At 44.2% G+C, this 12,967-nt stretch overlaps 1 pseudogene; it reads left to right on the forward strand.

Annotated features, from left to right (window-relative positions):
* The first annotated feature begins 46 nt into the window (after nt 1–46).
* LOC127217653 (heat shock transcription factor, X-linked member 3-like) lies at nt 47–1,701 on the forward strand (annotated as a pseudogene).
* The last annotated feature ends 11,266 nt before the right edge of the window (nt 1,702–12,967 follow it).

Here is a 12,967-nt window from a genome sequence, read left to right on the forward strand (position 1 = left end):
GACTCTTTTGGGGGATGTAAGTGGTCTGCAGTCCAGAATACTTCTGATGTCCAGTCAGAGTGTGGCCATGAACTATGTATGCCACCAACCTGGTCCTACCTGTTAGCCAAGAGCCAGGAAGAGAGACCCCATGTGACACTTCTTCTGAGCCACTGGTGTATACAAGAGAGAGTTTGGTGAGTCAAGGTGACCAAGTGGGGACACAAAGTCAGTCCATCCAAGAGAGCCTCAGACCTGAAGAACAAAGCCATTGTACAGCCAATGAGGAAGGTGACGCCAACCTCCTCAGTCTATGCTTCCCCAAGAAGATCTGGACCATAGAGCAGAATGAGGCCTTCCAGTCTGTGAACTGGAGTGACAACAGAGACAGCACCATGACTGAGGTAGACCTGTTTCAGAGAGAGGTCCTTCACCGCAGGGACACAGGAAAGGTTTTTGAAGCAGATAGCCTGAAGAGTTTCCTTCGCCAGCTCTACCGGTATGGGTTCAGAAAGATTCGCCAAAAGGATTCTGAGCTCCAGTCTGGAGAGAACAGGAAAATGATGGTAAAGTACAAAATTGTTCTTGCCACCACTATTGCTGATGAGCACATCTTCTTGTGTGCACACCCCAGGAGTGAAGTGCTTTAAGCTCCTCATTTGGCAGGGGATGTTGTTTACTGATTGGTGAAAGTAATAGACTTTGACATTAAACTCTAGGCTGCCCCTTAGGTGTCAGCAGGCAGGCAGGCAGACAGGCAGCAGGCAGGCAGGCAGGCAGGCAGGCAGGCAGGCAGGCAGGCAGGCAGCAGGCAGGCAGGCAGGCAGGAGGCAGGCAGCAGGCAGGCCCTGAGAAGCCAGTTAGTGTCACATACATAGTCAGCACCTTCACCTGTGACTCATTTCTCTTTCCTGGCTGGGGTCCTGGGCCAGCACATAACTCATCTTGCCTGCAGCCCCAGTCATTTTCTCCATCACAAAAGATGACCAGTATAATGCAGAGGGGTGGTTTAGCTATATTACCAATTGACCAACGAGTCCATTTTGTTTCAGATCTACCACAACATCAACCCTCAGAGAGACAAACCAGAGCTCCTACAGAGTATCAGGAGGAACAAATTCAGAAACCTGTTTCTGGTGAGCGAAGCACAATCTCCAGTCACAAGTGCAGCTGAACAAGGGCCAAGTCCAAAGAAGATGAAGCTTCTCCCTACCATACATTCCCCAAGGTTCCACAAGATGGAGGATGATGACATGAAGTCCCAGAAGGGGGACCAACAACCAGACATCAGCAGTACCAGCAGCCAAGCTTCTTCCCACTGTGCCTTCTAGTACTGACATTCAGAGCAACATCCCTGTAAGTACCCCAGACAACTGTCCACCTCAGGAGACAAGGGGCCCACGTGGAGAGGACACCTCTGATGATACGGTCCCTCCTTTAACTACTGCTAAAATGGGAGGGGCTGGGCATGTGCCCAGTAGCTCCTCAGGGTACCTCAGGCATGGGTATGTGACGTCTGTGTACAACACTTGCACTTCCATCCTGAAAGCTGCCCTCTCGGCCATATCCCTAAGTGAGTCCACCATGGAGGAATAGGAGCAGGAGCCGGAAGAGGAGGAAGAGGGAGAGGGGGAGGAAGAGGATGAGGAATACTCAGAAAACACGTGTAATGTCTGTGCACTGTTCAAAACCAAACAACTTCATAAACTCGCAGGCCACTAAAGATAGAAAACTCACCTTCTTTCTGAAAAGATCCAATTTTTGTTCTTACTGAATAAAAACAGATCTCGTGGTGGTAAATAAACATGTTAAATTGGAGCCTGGCGTCTGTGTGCTACCACCCTGTGCTCTGTTCCCAGGGCCCTGGCTTCCACACCATTCTGTCCTCCCTGCCCTGTCATGGACACTAGCAGCGTCTTCATTCCCTCAGCAAACTGAGTGCAGAAGGGTAGGGAACCTGACCTGCTGGTGTCACCTCACACCACTGTGGTGTCTGGAAGCAGGACATTCCATTCCCCTGGGGCTGCTCCCCCATCTGAGGCTCCTGTTCATATAGAATAATAAGGCACATGTTTCCAATTCGCAAAAAAGTTTGCTTGACTCAACTGTACAGGATATATGCTTGGTCTCGGGTATATGAGAGGTATGTAGGTAGGAATTATGTCAGGAAGTATGATTGATCCTCGTTGGACAAGGTGTGATGTACCTATCCTTATGTATTTTTCTTATTAGGCCTCTGCATAATGTGACTTTTCGCCTTTTCCCCTGGAATGGATCTGGCTAGAATCCACCATCCTGGCCAGTATTCATTGCTCTTAGCACTAGAGGGTGGTGTTGGCGTAACTCTTGGAAGCATGAAGAAAATAGACAGTAGTAACTTTGCAAAAGAACTGGCAAAATATTGCTACAAAATGTTCACCACCTAACTCTTCTCAAGCAACCTCAAGCCATTATTGCTAGATTTAAGACTTTTAAGATAAGGAATTGCTGGGTGAGAGCCACCCTTCCTTGCCTGCGGGAACTTTTCCTGAGGGCTCTTGCACTGTAGAAGTATGATCTTCTCCATCTGCTGTTGGATGATCCCTCTTTTATGCTGTGGATACTTGTTGTTCTCCTACATTGACAATATAAGCTAAATTGGCTTATAGCCAGGCAGAATAAAGCTAGGCAGGAAAGAAACAGAGACCCCGGGGGGGGGGGGGAGTGTAGAGTCAAGAGTGATGCAAGCCAGCCACCCAAGAAGCAGGATGCCAGAGGACCAGTAAAGCCACCACCACATGGTATTACAAACATTAATAGAAATGGGTTAATTTAAATGTAAGAACCAGTTAGCAAAAGCCTGATTTATGAGCCAAATAGTATGTAATTAATGTTAAGCCTCTGAGTGATTATTTAAAAGTGGCTGCCAGAAGGGGCGGGAAGTAGAAACCTCTGTTTATATCTGTAGAGTCTCCTCTTCATTGCAGATTTGCCAGGGCATTGGTGTCGATTCGGTGCCTGGCCCCAGGCGTGACACCTGGTCCCCTGAATGCAGTCCATGCACTCACTGCCTGGGTTTCCACAGAAACAATGACATGGGAAAGCACATACAGGGCTTGTCCTAATAACTATGCCAGTTGAAAAATTGATTATCTGCACAGATGCATGCTGCTTCCTGCGGTCCTTGGCCCAGATGGAAGGAACCTCCCGTTGTTCTGATTAGCAGATCAAGCCCTAAGTGAGACACTCATTTCTGTTCTTCATGAGGCCTTACCTCCTAGATCTTTTGGAAAGCCAATTTTATGAAGAATGCAGCTAGTCATCACATGGTCATTTTTAAATTGGCATCAGTGAGTCAGTATTACTGGGAACCTGTCTTTAAAACTAGAGTCAGAACGAAATGGCTAGTGAGTATCAAGATGGACACCTAACATAAAACAGAGTTTCTTCAGCCATCACATTCTCCACTGGACTAGATCATATGGATCAAATCATTGATTCACATTTAAATAGGCCTTAAAGTTGATACATTAATTGTGTTGCCGATTTTGACATGTAAGTAGCTGCTTTATGATACAATGGCCTGTTGCCATCCAGAATTAACAGAATGACAGGAATTTAGTGCATTCCATCTCCACTGGCTCTAGGATATGGAGTTGGGGGATTTAACTGTAGCTTCCCTGGTATCTATAGTGTTTGACATTTACAAATGATGCCTGCAAATAGGATGCATAATGCAGTGAGAGGGGGAAAATAAACATTTGCTTTACCCAGGAAAAATTAGTGAGCCATTCATTCAGATCCCAGCCCCCCCCCCCCCATCATAAATAACCTTTCTTAGAAGTTTTCCTAACTCTTTGATCTTGACAGGTTTATAATACTGAAAGTAATCTGCAGGCCAGCATGCATTTTGCTGAGCATCATTTGTGTGTTTTGCCAGAGAGAATGGAAGTGACTCCTTCTGGTAGAGGGCAACTAGTTTCCTTTGTTCCTAGCATTCCAGCCTTTTGTTAATCAAAAGGAGTGATGTTGTCTTCTCAGCTGAAAGTAGGGTTAGTATTGGCAGGCAGGACAATCAGAGGATCTAAAACTCTCTCTTATGCTAATGCCAGCCCACACAGTTGTAATACCTTGGCGATTCCAAAACTCCCTTCCTTTTTTGTGTTTCCTTTGGCCTGGCCATGTCTTTCAGCACTATCTTGTGGGTGCCTTTCTCTGGATGCCACCACCTTCACCCTATGCAGTGAGTTTCCCTGAATTTCAAAGTCACGCAGAAGTCAGCCCAACCCCAAGTCTTGCATTGGGCCTGTTATTAAGCAAACCCATTGATCTCAAAGGGAGAAGCAGCAGTTTATCCATCTTGTGGGGTTTCAGGGTACACAGAGGCTGTAATCAGGGCCTCACTGACTTCACAGCATAAGGTCAGGGAGGGGAGGGGTCATGTGGAGCATCACTGAGGATTTCTACCGCTATGCATCCACACTTAGAAGGAATGAGGATGAGAAGCTGGCTCTGATAAGGAGACCCCAGGGATGGAAAGCACAGCCAGAGGAGTGGTCCATGGAGGGCAAAGTGCACACACTCTTTCCCAAAGGTTCTCTTGGAATGGATCTCAGTACCTTAAGAATCAGGGTCACAGGGTAGCCTTGTGGTCACTAGGCAGCACCATCCTCCAGCTCACAGTGTCCTGGCCATGCCTCCAAGCTTCAGGTCAAATGACCTCCATACCAGGTCGGGGATGATTATACCATGGAGACTGGTTTGTTGGAGCTGCCTCAGGTTCTCGGTGTGAAAATGTTGAGGGTATTTAAAAGCATTGACTAAGATGCCTTTGCCCAGACTCTGACACTTCCTTTGAAGAAGGTTTCATGCTGTCTGTGTGACCACTGCAACATGCTTCCCTGGCCACTAGGAGGCACTATTAGAACCTGCTGACCCTGAGGCTCTTTGGAACTGCAGTGATAGTAGGCAGAGGTGTTCTTGTGCAAGTAGTAGGTATGGGCAGAGCTGCTGGTGCTGAGATAGAAGTTTAGGGAGGAGCCTGTGTGGTGAGGTAAGCTTTGTCGGTTGGGCTGTTTGTGCTCAAGTTGGATTAGTGTGATGCTTTGTATGCTGTAGTAGTATAATTCTGTACCTTCTCAGTGAGAAATCACTCTGTATAGTTAGAGGTTAATAAAGAAAAAGCCATTTGCTAAAGTGCCCGAATGACTGGAGATAAAGGCCCAAACAGCAACAAACTTGGGCTCATAGGAGCTCACAGAGTCTAAACCTACCAGGGACCCTGTGTGAGACTGACGTTGGCCTTCTGCATACACGTGACGGTTGTGTAGCTTGGCCCTCTGCATACACGTGACGGTTGTGTAGCTTGGTCATCATGTGAGACTCCTAACTGTGGGAGCAGGGGCTGCCTCTGACTCTTTTGCTGGCATATGGGAACCTATTCTTCTTATTGAGTTGCCTTGCCCAGCGTTAATACAAAGGGAAGTACTTTGTCTTACTGTAACTTGATATGCCCGTTTTGTTGATCCATGAGAGGCCTGCCCTTTTTGAATAAAAGTGGAGAAGGGAAGGATTGGGGGAAGAGCAAAGAAGAGGTGAGAGGGAAGTTTGCTGGGGGGGGGGACACCAAAAGACCCAGGATAGCCAAAGAACCCTGTACAATAAAGAAACTTCAGGAGACATCACCATCCTGACTTCAAGCTCCACTATAGAGCTATAGTCCTGAAAACAGCTTGGTATTGGCACAAAAATAGACAGGTAGACCAATGGAATCAAATTGAAAATCCTGATGTTAACCCACACACCTATGAACACCTGATTTTCGACATAACAGCTAAAATTATACAATGGAAGGAAGAAAGTATCTTCAACATATGGTGTTGGCACAACTGGATGCTGGTGTATAGAAGACTGCAGATAGAACTATGTCTATCTCCGTGCACACAACCCAAATCCAAATGGATCAAAGACCTCAACATAAATCCAGCCACACTGAACTTCTTAGGAGAGAAAGTGGAAGGTACTCTTGAACAAATTGGTACAGGAGACCACTTCTGAATATAACTCCTGTACAACAGACACTGAGATTGACAATTAATAAATGTGATCTCCTCAAACTTAGAAGCTTCTGTAAGGCAAAAGACACAGTTGACAAGATCAAATGGCAGCTCACAGACTGGGAAAAGATCTTCACCAACCCCACATCTGACAGAGGGCTTATCTCCAAAATATACATAGAACTCAATAAACTAGTCATCAAAACACCAAATAACCCTATTAAAAAGTGGGGTATAGAATTGAAGAGAAAATTCTCAATAGAGGAATCCAAAATGGCTGAAAGACACTTAAGAAAGTGCTCAACATCCTTATCCATCAGGGAAATGCAAATTAAAACAACTCTGAGATACCACCTTACTCCTATCAGAATGGCTAAAATTAGAAACACCAATGACAACTTATGCTGGAGAGGATGTGGAGAAAGGGGAACACTCCTCCACTGCTAGTGGGAGTGCAAACTTGTACAGCCATTTTGTAGATCAGTATGGTGGTTCCTCTGGAAAATGGGAATCGGTATACCATAGGACCTGGCAGTTCTGCTCTTAGGCATATACCCAAATGATCCACATCCATGCAACAAAGACATTTACATCTATTCCACTATGTTCATAGCAGCATTATTTGTAATAGCAAGAACCTGGAAGCAACCTAGATGCCCCTCAAATGAGGAATGGATAAAGAAGATGTGGCACATTTACACAATGGAATACTACTCAGCAGAAAAAAAAATAACACAATGGAATCTTGAAATTTGCAGGCAAATGGATGGTACTTGAAGAAACCATCCTGAGTGAGGTAACCCTATCACAAGAAAGCGGAACATGGTATGTACTCACTCATATATGGATTTTAGACATAGAGCAAAGGATCACCAGCCTACAATTCACACTGCCAGAGAAGCTAGGATACAAGGAGAAACCTAAGTGATTCATACAAGGTCCCTCACAGAAGGGAAAAGGAATAAGATCTCCTGAGCATTTTGGAAGTGGGGGGCAGTGGGTGGAGAGGGAGCTAGGAGAAAGAGAAGGGGAGGAGAGGAAAGCACATGGGATTAGGAAGAATGAGTCAGGGGAGGAATAGATAAGAGAGAGAGAGAGAGAGCATAAAAGAGGGAGCCATTATAGGTTTGAAGAGAAAACTGACTCTAAATAAATGCCCAGAGACTTACAAGTATAACCCCAAATAACAATCTGAGCAACAGTGGAAAGACTACTATAAATGCCCTTCTCTGATAATGAGATTGATGACTAACTTACCTACCATCATGGAGCCCTCATCTAGTAGCTGATGGAAACAGAAGCAGACACACAACTAAACACTGAGCCAAACCAGAATCCAGATGCAGAGCGAGTGGAGTGATAAGAAAATGGGGACAAGACCAGGCTACAGAAACCCACAGAGACAGCTGATTTGAACAACATGGAGCTAATGGACCAAGTCTGATATCTTGGAACCCAGCATTGGACAGACCTAGACCCCCTAAATGTGGTTTTCAGTTAGAAGGCCTGGGCAGTCTAAGAGACCTCTGATAGTGGAACCAGGATGTATCCCTGGTGCACAAAAGGACTTTGGGAGTACATTCCCCTTGGAGGGATACTCCCTTAACCTAGAGGCTGGAGGGAGGGCCTAGTCCCTACTCCAAATGACTTGACAGATTTTGTTGATCCCTTGTGGAAGGCATCACCCTCCCTGTGGAGTGCTGGGGAATGGAATGGCAGGTTGGTCTTTTTCTTTCTTTAAACCACATAGCCCTGGCTGTCCTGAAACTCACTCATTAGATCAATCTGGCCTCAAACTCACAGAGATCTGCCTGCCTCTATCTCCAGAGGGCTGGGATTAAAGCCATGTGCCGCTACTGTTTAGCAAGGGTTTGGGGGTTTCAAATGCTCAAACCAGGCCCCATGTCTCTTCTTCCTACTGCCTGGGGATTCAGATGTAGATTTCTCAGCTTCCTCTCCAACACCATGTTCCCTGCCATGATGATAATAGCCTAATCCTCTGAAATGGTAAGCAAAACCATTAAATACTTTTTTTTATAGTGTGCCTTCACAGCAATAGAACACTAACCATGACATGTATCTAGAGTACATCTTGCCCACCTGTCAGAATTGTCTTTAAATGATAGTATAAGGAACTTGATGGCATGTTGGTGTCACAAAGGTCTTTTTGCCCACAGATCTAGGGAAACCTGTTGTGGAATAATGTTTTTGTACACTATGAAGATGTGCCCTTCTGATTGGTTTAATAACAAGCTAAATGGCCAATAGCCAGGTAGGATTTTCAGGCACACAGGATGATGCTAAGAAGAAAGGGCGAATCATTAGCTAAATGGAGAGGAAGCTGATGGGGTATGTCCTTCTGTGTGCTGTGAATATATGTTTCTCTTATTGATTGATGAATAAATTCTGACTGGCCAGTAGCCAGGCAGGACATACAGGTTGGGCTACCAGACTAAGTGAATTCTGGGAAAGGGAAGGCAGAGAAGATCTGACAGAGGGCATTACAGGTAAGTCACTGCCTTGTGGTGATATGTAGTTTAATAGAAATGGGTTAATACTTAAGAGAAAGCTAGGAAATACAAAGCCTGAGCCATCAACCAAACATTCATAATTCTTATAAGCCTCTTTGTGTTTATTTGGGACTAAATGGCTGCAGGACCAGGTAGGACAGAAACTCCATCTTCAGGAAGCAGAAGGGACAGTACAGAGTAAAGGTAATAAAGCCATGAGACAAAAAGTAGATTGATAAAAATGGATTAATTTAAGTTATAAGAGCTAGTTAGTAATAAGGCTAAGCTATTGGCTAAACTTTTATAATTAACAATAAGTTTCCCCGTCATTGCTGGGGAGCTAGCAGTCCTAACAAAAAGATCAGACTACATATAAACAAGGAATGTTAAACAGGAAGGGGTATCTTCTCAATGGATGAGATAAAATAAAATACCTACATTCCACTTAGAAATCTGAGAGTGGAGGTTGTCAATGATCTGGTAAACTTTTTGCTATCTTTAGAGTCAGACCTTATCTAAAATGTTTATTCCAGACTTTTCCTTCCCTAGACTGTTATCTTTACCTCCAAGTTAATAAACCCATTTTTAAGGGAGATGTCACATGCATTTTATAGACTTCTGAACTCTATGATATCTAAATCAGAGACCACACTGGATTCTAGACCCTTCCACTATAGAAACCATCTTCAAGATCACATGCACTTTGTAAGGAGTTTCTATGTAGTCACACCTTAATTTTATCGTGCACCTGCAACTGGAATAATTGTTGTATGGAAACCTTTTCCAAATTCTATTGTGTTTAAATACGCTGCCTGACATCAGACTCCCCAAACTTTGATGCAGGTTGATGAAGTCAATCTGAACTGAGTTTTCATTCTCACCTCTTCAGAGGTCACTGTCTGCCTTGATAACTGCAGTGACACCTCAGCTAGCACCTTTGGTAAGTGGAGGTTTGTCTCCCACCTGCCAGTGCCAGAATATACACTCAGAGGCTTGATAGCAATTAGAATTGTTTGGGCAATGGCTCAAGCATATTACTGACAATTATATGAACCCATTTTTTTTACTAATCTGTGTATCATCATGTGGCTGTGGCTTACCAGTAATATTTTGGCATCTAAGTACTTTGGCAGCTACATGACATCTCTCAGACTCTGCCTTCTTTCTCTCTGTTTCTTTTTTTTTGCATATCCTGCCTGGCTCTAATCTGCTTAGTCATTGGTCAGTTCAGTTTTATTTATCAACCACTAAAAGCAACACATATTCACAACATATAGAAGGACATCCTACATCAACCTTTAATGTAGGGCAAGTAACCTTTGGATAAGGTAAGGAAAGTTTGCCCCAAATAGAAATTGAGGTTTTGGGAAGCTCAGACCTCACAGTGAGAAAGATCCATTACCTTAAGTGATAAGGTGGAATTAATATGGGTTCTTCTCAGTCCTCTGAGACAATGCATTTTCTAGAGCATGGGAATGGTTTTGTCCAGTGTGCCTTTGTGCACTGTGAACCTGGAGAGCCAACTACTGATCATGGAGAAATTGTGGATCTTCTGGCTACTCTATGACAGGTTAGTGAAACTTGGCCTTTGTTCCTCACTGGCAATAAGAATGCAGTGCAACAGAAAGTACATGGGGAAGCCACAGATATCCTGGTCAGGCAGCTCATGTTTGAAGGAGCCACCAATGTGTAGAGCTGCCACAGCTGGCTGGCGAATAAAGACTTTCCATTGTCTTAAACCCATGTCTGAGCAGTATTCTCTGGTGAATACCCCACAATATTTCTGGAGGCCCCACCAAGATCTCAGAGAATGAACTTTGAACACCAGGAGTCTCGAAGCCTTTTGAAGTGAGGAAGGGTGCAATGATCAGGGGACTCCTAGGAGATGCACAACCTTAGATGTTTCAGGTCCACAGGGCTCCTTTTGGTCAATCGAAGCCTAATGCATTGGAGGGGTCTGTCACCTCCACACCAAAAGGAAATAAATTAGAAAGTCATCTGGTTTGTCACCTCTGAAGGTAAGGCTGGTTAATATGCCTTCTGTCTGTGCAAGGGTAGTAGTTTTTGGTCAACCCAAACAGCATGTACCAGTTCAAAGAGCCTGCCCTGCTGACTGTCATAGGTGTGAATTACTTTTGTCACATCTAGCTAAGCAAGTAAAAATTCCCCTTAGGATTTAATTAAAATATTTTTATTATATTTTATTTATCTCCTCTCATGTATATAGGTGGTGGGTGTGTAAGGCATAGCCCACATGTTTTCTCCTGTTGAAGGCTGGGTTGATCATCTGAGGCTTTTCCTAAGGCCCTGATGTTTGGGGGAAGGAACATAGCTCCTTCTCTAAACCAAGAATATGCTTGGCAGAGCCACCAATCATCTGGGGCCAGGGCCTTGGTGGCTTATCCCTGAGGCCTTGATATAATCAGGAATATGCTGCTTGACAGACCCCGCAATGGCCTGGGGCCAGCTCTTCCCACCAGATGGGTCTATGGTTATCAGTCCCAAGGCTGCTCTGTGTTCTGGTCTGTTATGCTCTTGAGATACCCTGTGTTCTTTTGTGGCATTGTTTGATTAGCTTCTTGCTGAGTTTACCCCATTTCTCCCCTTTAAGTATATAAGATGCTATACTTTTTTGCAGGGATGGTTCAAGACAGGGTTTCTCTGTGCAGCTCTGGCTGTTTTGAAACTTGATCTGTAGACCAGCCTGGCCTTGAACTCAGAGAGCCACCTGCCTTCTGAGTTCTGGGACTAAAGGTGCATGCCACCATGTCCAACAATGCTTTTCAATAAGTTTGTTTGGCATAAAACATAGATTATGCAAGACTTCCAGACCCCAGAATTTATTTATCTTCTCTGTCTTCTCTCTTTTCTATAATTTCATCTTCTGGCACCTCCTCTTATGATCCAGTAACTAAACAATGACCTGAAGGTTCAGGTCATACTGGCACACCTAAACAAGGGTACCTGAGTACAGAAGAAAGACTATATATATGTATGTAATACTTATTATATTATATAATATGTATATATATTTCACACACATATATGTATGCATATATACATACATATCAGCAAAATAGGAGAAGTCATGGCAGAAAGACTGCCTGAAAAAAGAGATGAAGAAGAATCAGCAGTAAAACATGGGACAGCTAAATTCTAAAGAGCACTTTCCTGCCTTTAGATGCTTTGTTTGCTTCTGCACACTAGTTCTTAGAATGAATTGCTTAAGAACTTAAAAAAATTCTTTATTTTCATTTTTAAAATAAGCCCTTGGTCCCCTGATAAGGTTCTTGTAAATTTAAAGGCATGTGAACATTTGGTAAAAAAATTTAAAGAAAATATATCACCTATGAGGGCCAAATAAGTTTCCTATTGATATATTTGCACTATGAAATTGGATTTAACTTAGATCCACGGGATAAAATTGATTAAATGTAGTAATTGTAGTTCAACCTGCCCCCCTCATATTTCTGGCCACCCCCACACTGGGGTGGGGCAGCACGACAAAAGACAAAACAATAAAAAAACATAGATAAAAGATTCTGAAGACAAAAAGTGACACCAGTACTTAAGTTACCTTTGCTTCACGATGTCACAAGAAAAAGGTTTCTTGTGATACCTTTATGAAAATCAAACACACACACACACACACACACACACACACACACAATGGCTTCTACTAGTTTAGCTGAGCCTAATGTCCCTACTACAGCAGGGTATTTTACAGATGAAATAGAGAAAAGGCAAAAGAAAACAACAAAACCACAGATCACAGCTGCAGTAGCTGCACAGAACTGGAGGCCTTGCTGGTCAGTGGCTGCACTGGCTCCGGAAAGTGAGCTGAACCACGAGAAAGGAAGGAAGCTTGTGGGTGTGTGCTTTTTAAAGATGACCAGAGGAGTAATGGTGGCAGTGGAAACTACTGGCAGAAAGCCTGGAGCGCCGCCCCAGGCTGCTTCCTTAAGACACTGCAGCCCAGCCCTAGACCTGCCCACCGCGGCCGCACTTCAGCAGCCCGGGAGCCACAGTCTTGACTCAGAGTAGGCGGGGCAAAAATGCCAGGAGGGACAGGCAGGAACTTCCTCAGACAACTTCATAACGACTTAAGTCCTAAAATATTTCTCACCTTCAAGTCCTTTTCTAGTTCCATTCCTGCTCTCCACTTAATTTCTACACATCAGGCTTTACTAGCCCAAACTTCTAATGCTAAACACTCTCTTGGATGCAAATAGGGCTAGTGAGCTCTGCAATCAAAACAAAGCAGCTGCTGCTGTCAAAATGACCTGTGCTCTTTAAGCCAAAAAGCGACTTTAGAATACGAGATTTGGCCCTCCCATTTCAGATTTAAACATGCCTTTTCTCCATGTGTCCTTTAAAGCCCTCTCCTGGGTCAGACCATCAGGGACACCTCTGGCTCGGTGACGGGAAAGGGAGAACAGAACA

Source organism: Phodopus roborovskii, unplaced genomic scaffold, assembly GCF_943737965.1.
Source record: "Phodopus roborovskii unplaced genomic scaffold, PHOROB, whole genome shotgun sequence".
Classification (NCBI taxonomy): Eukaryota; Metazoa; Chordata; class Mammalia; order Rodentia; family Cricetidae; genus Phodopus; species Phodopus roborovskii.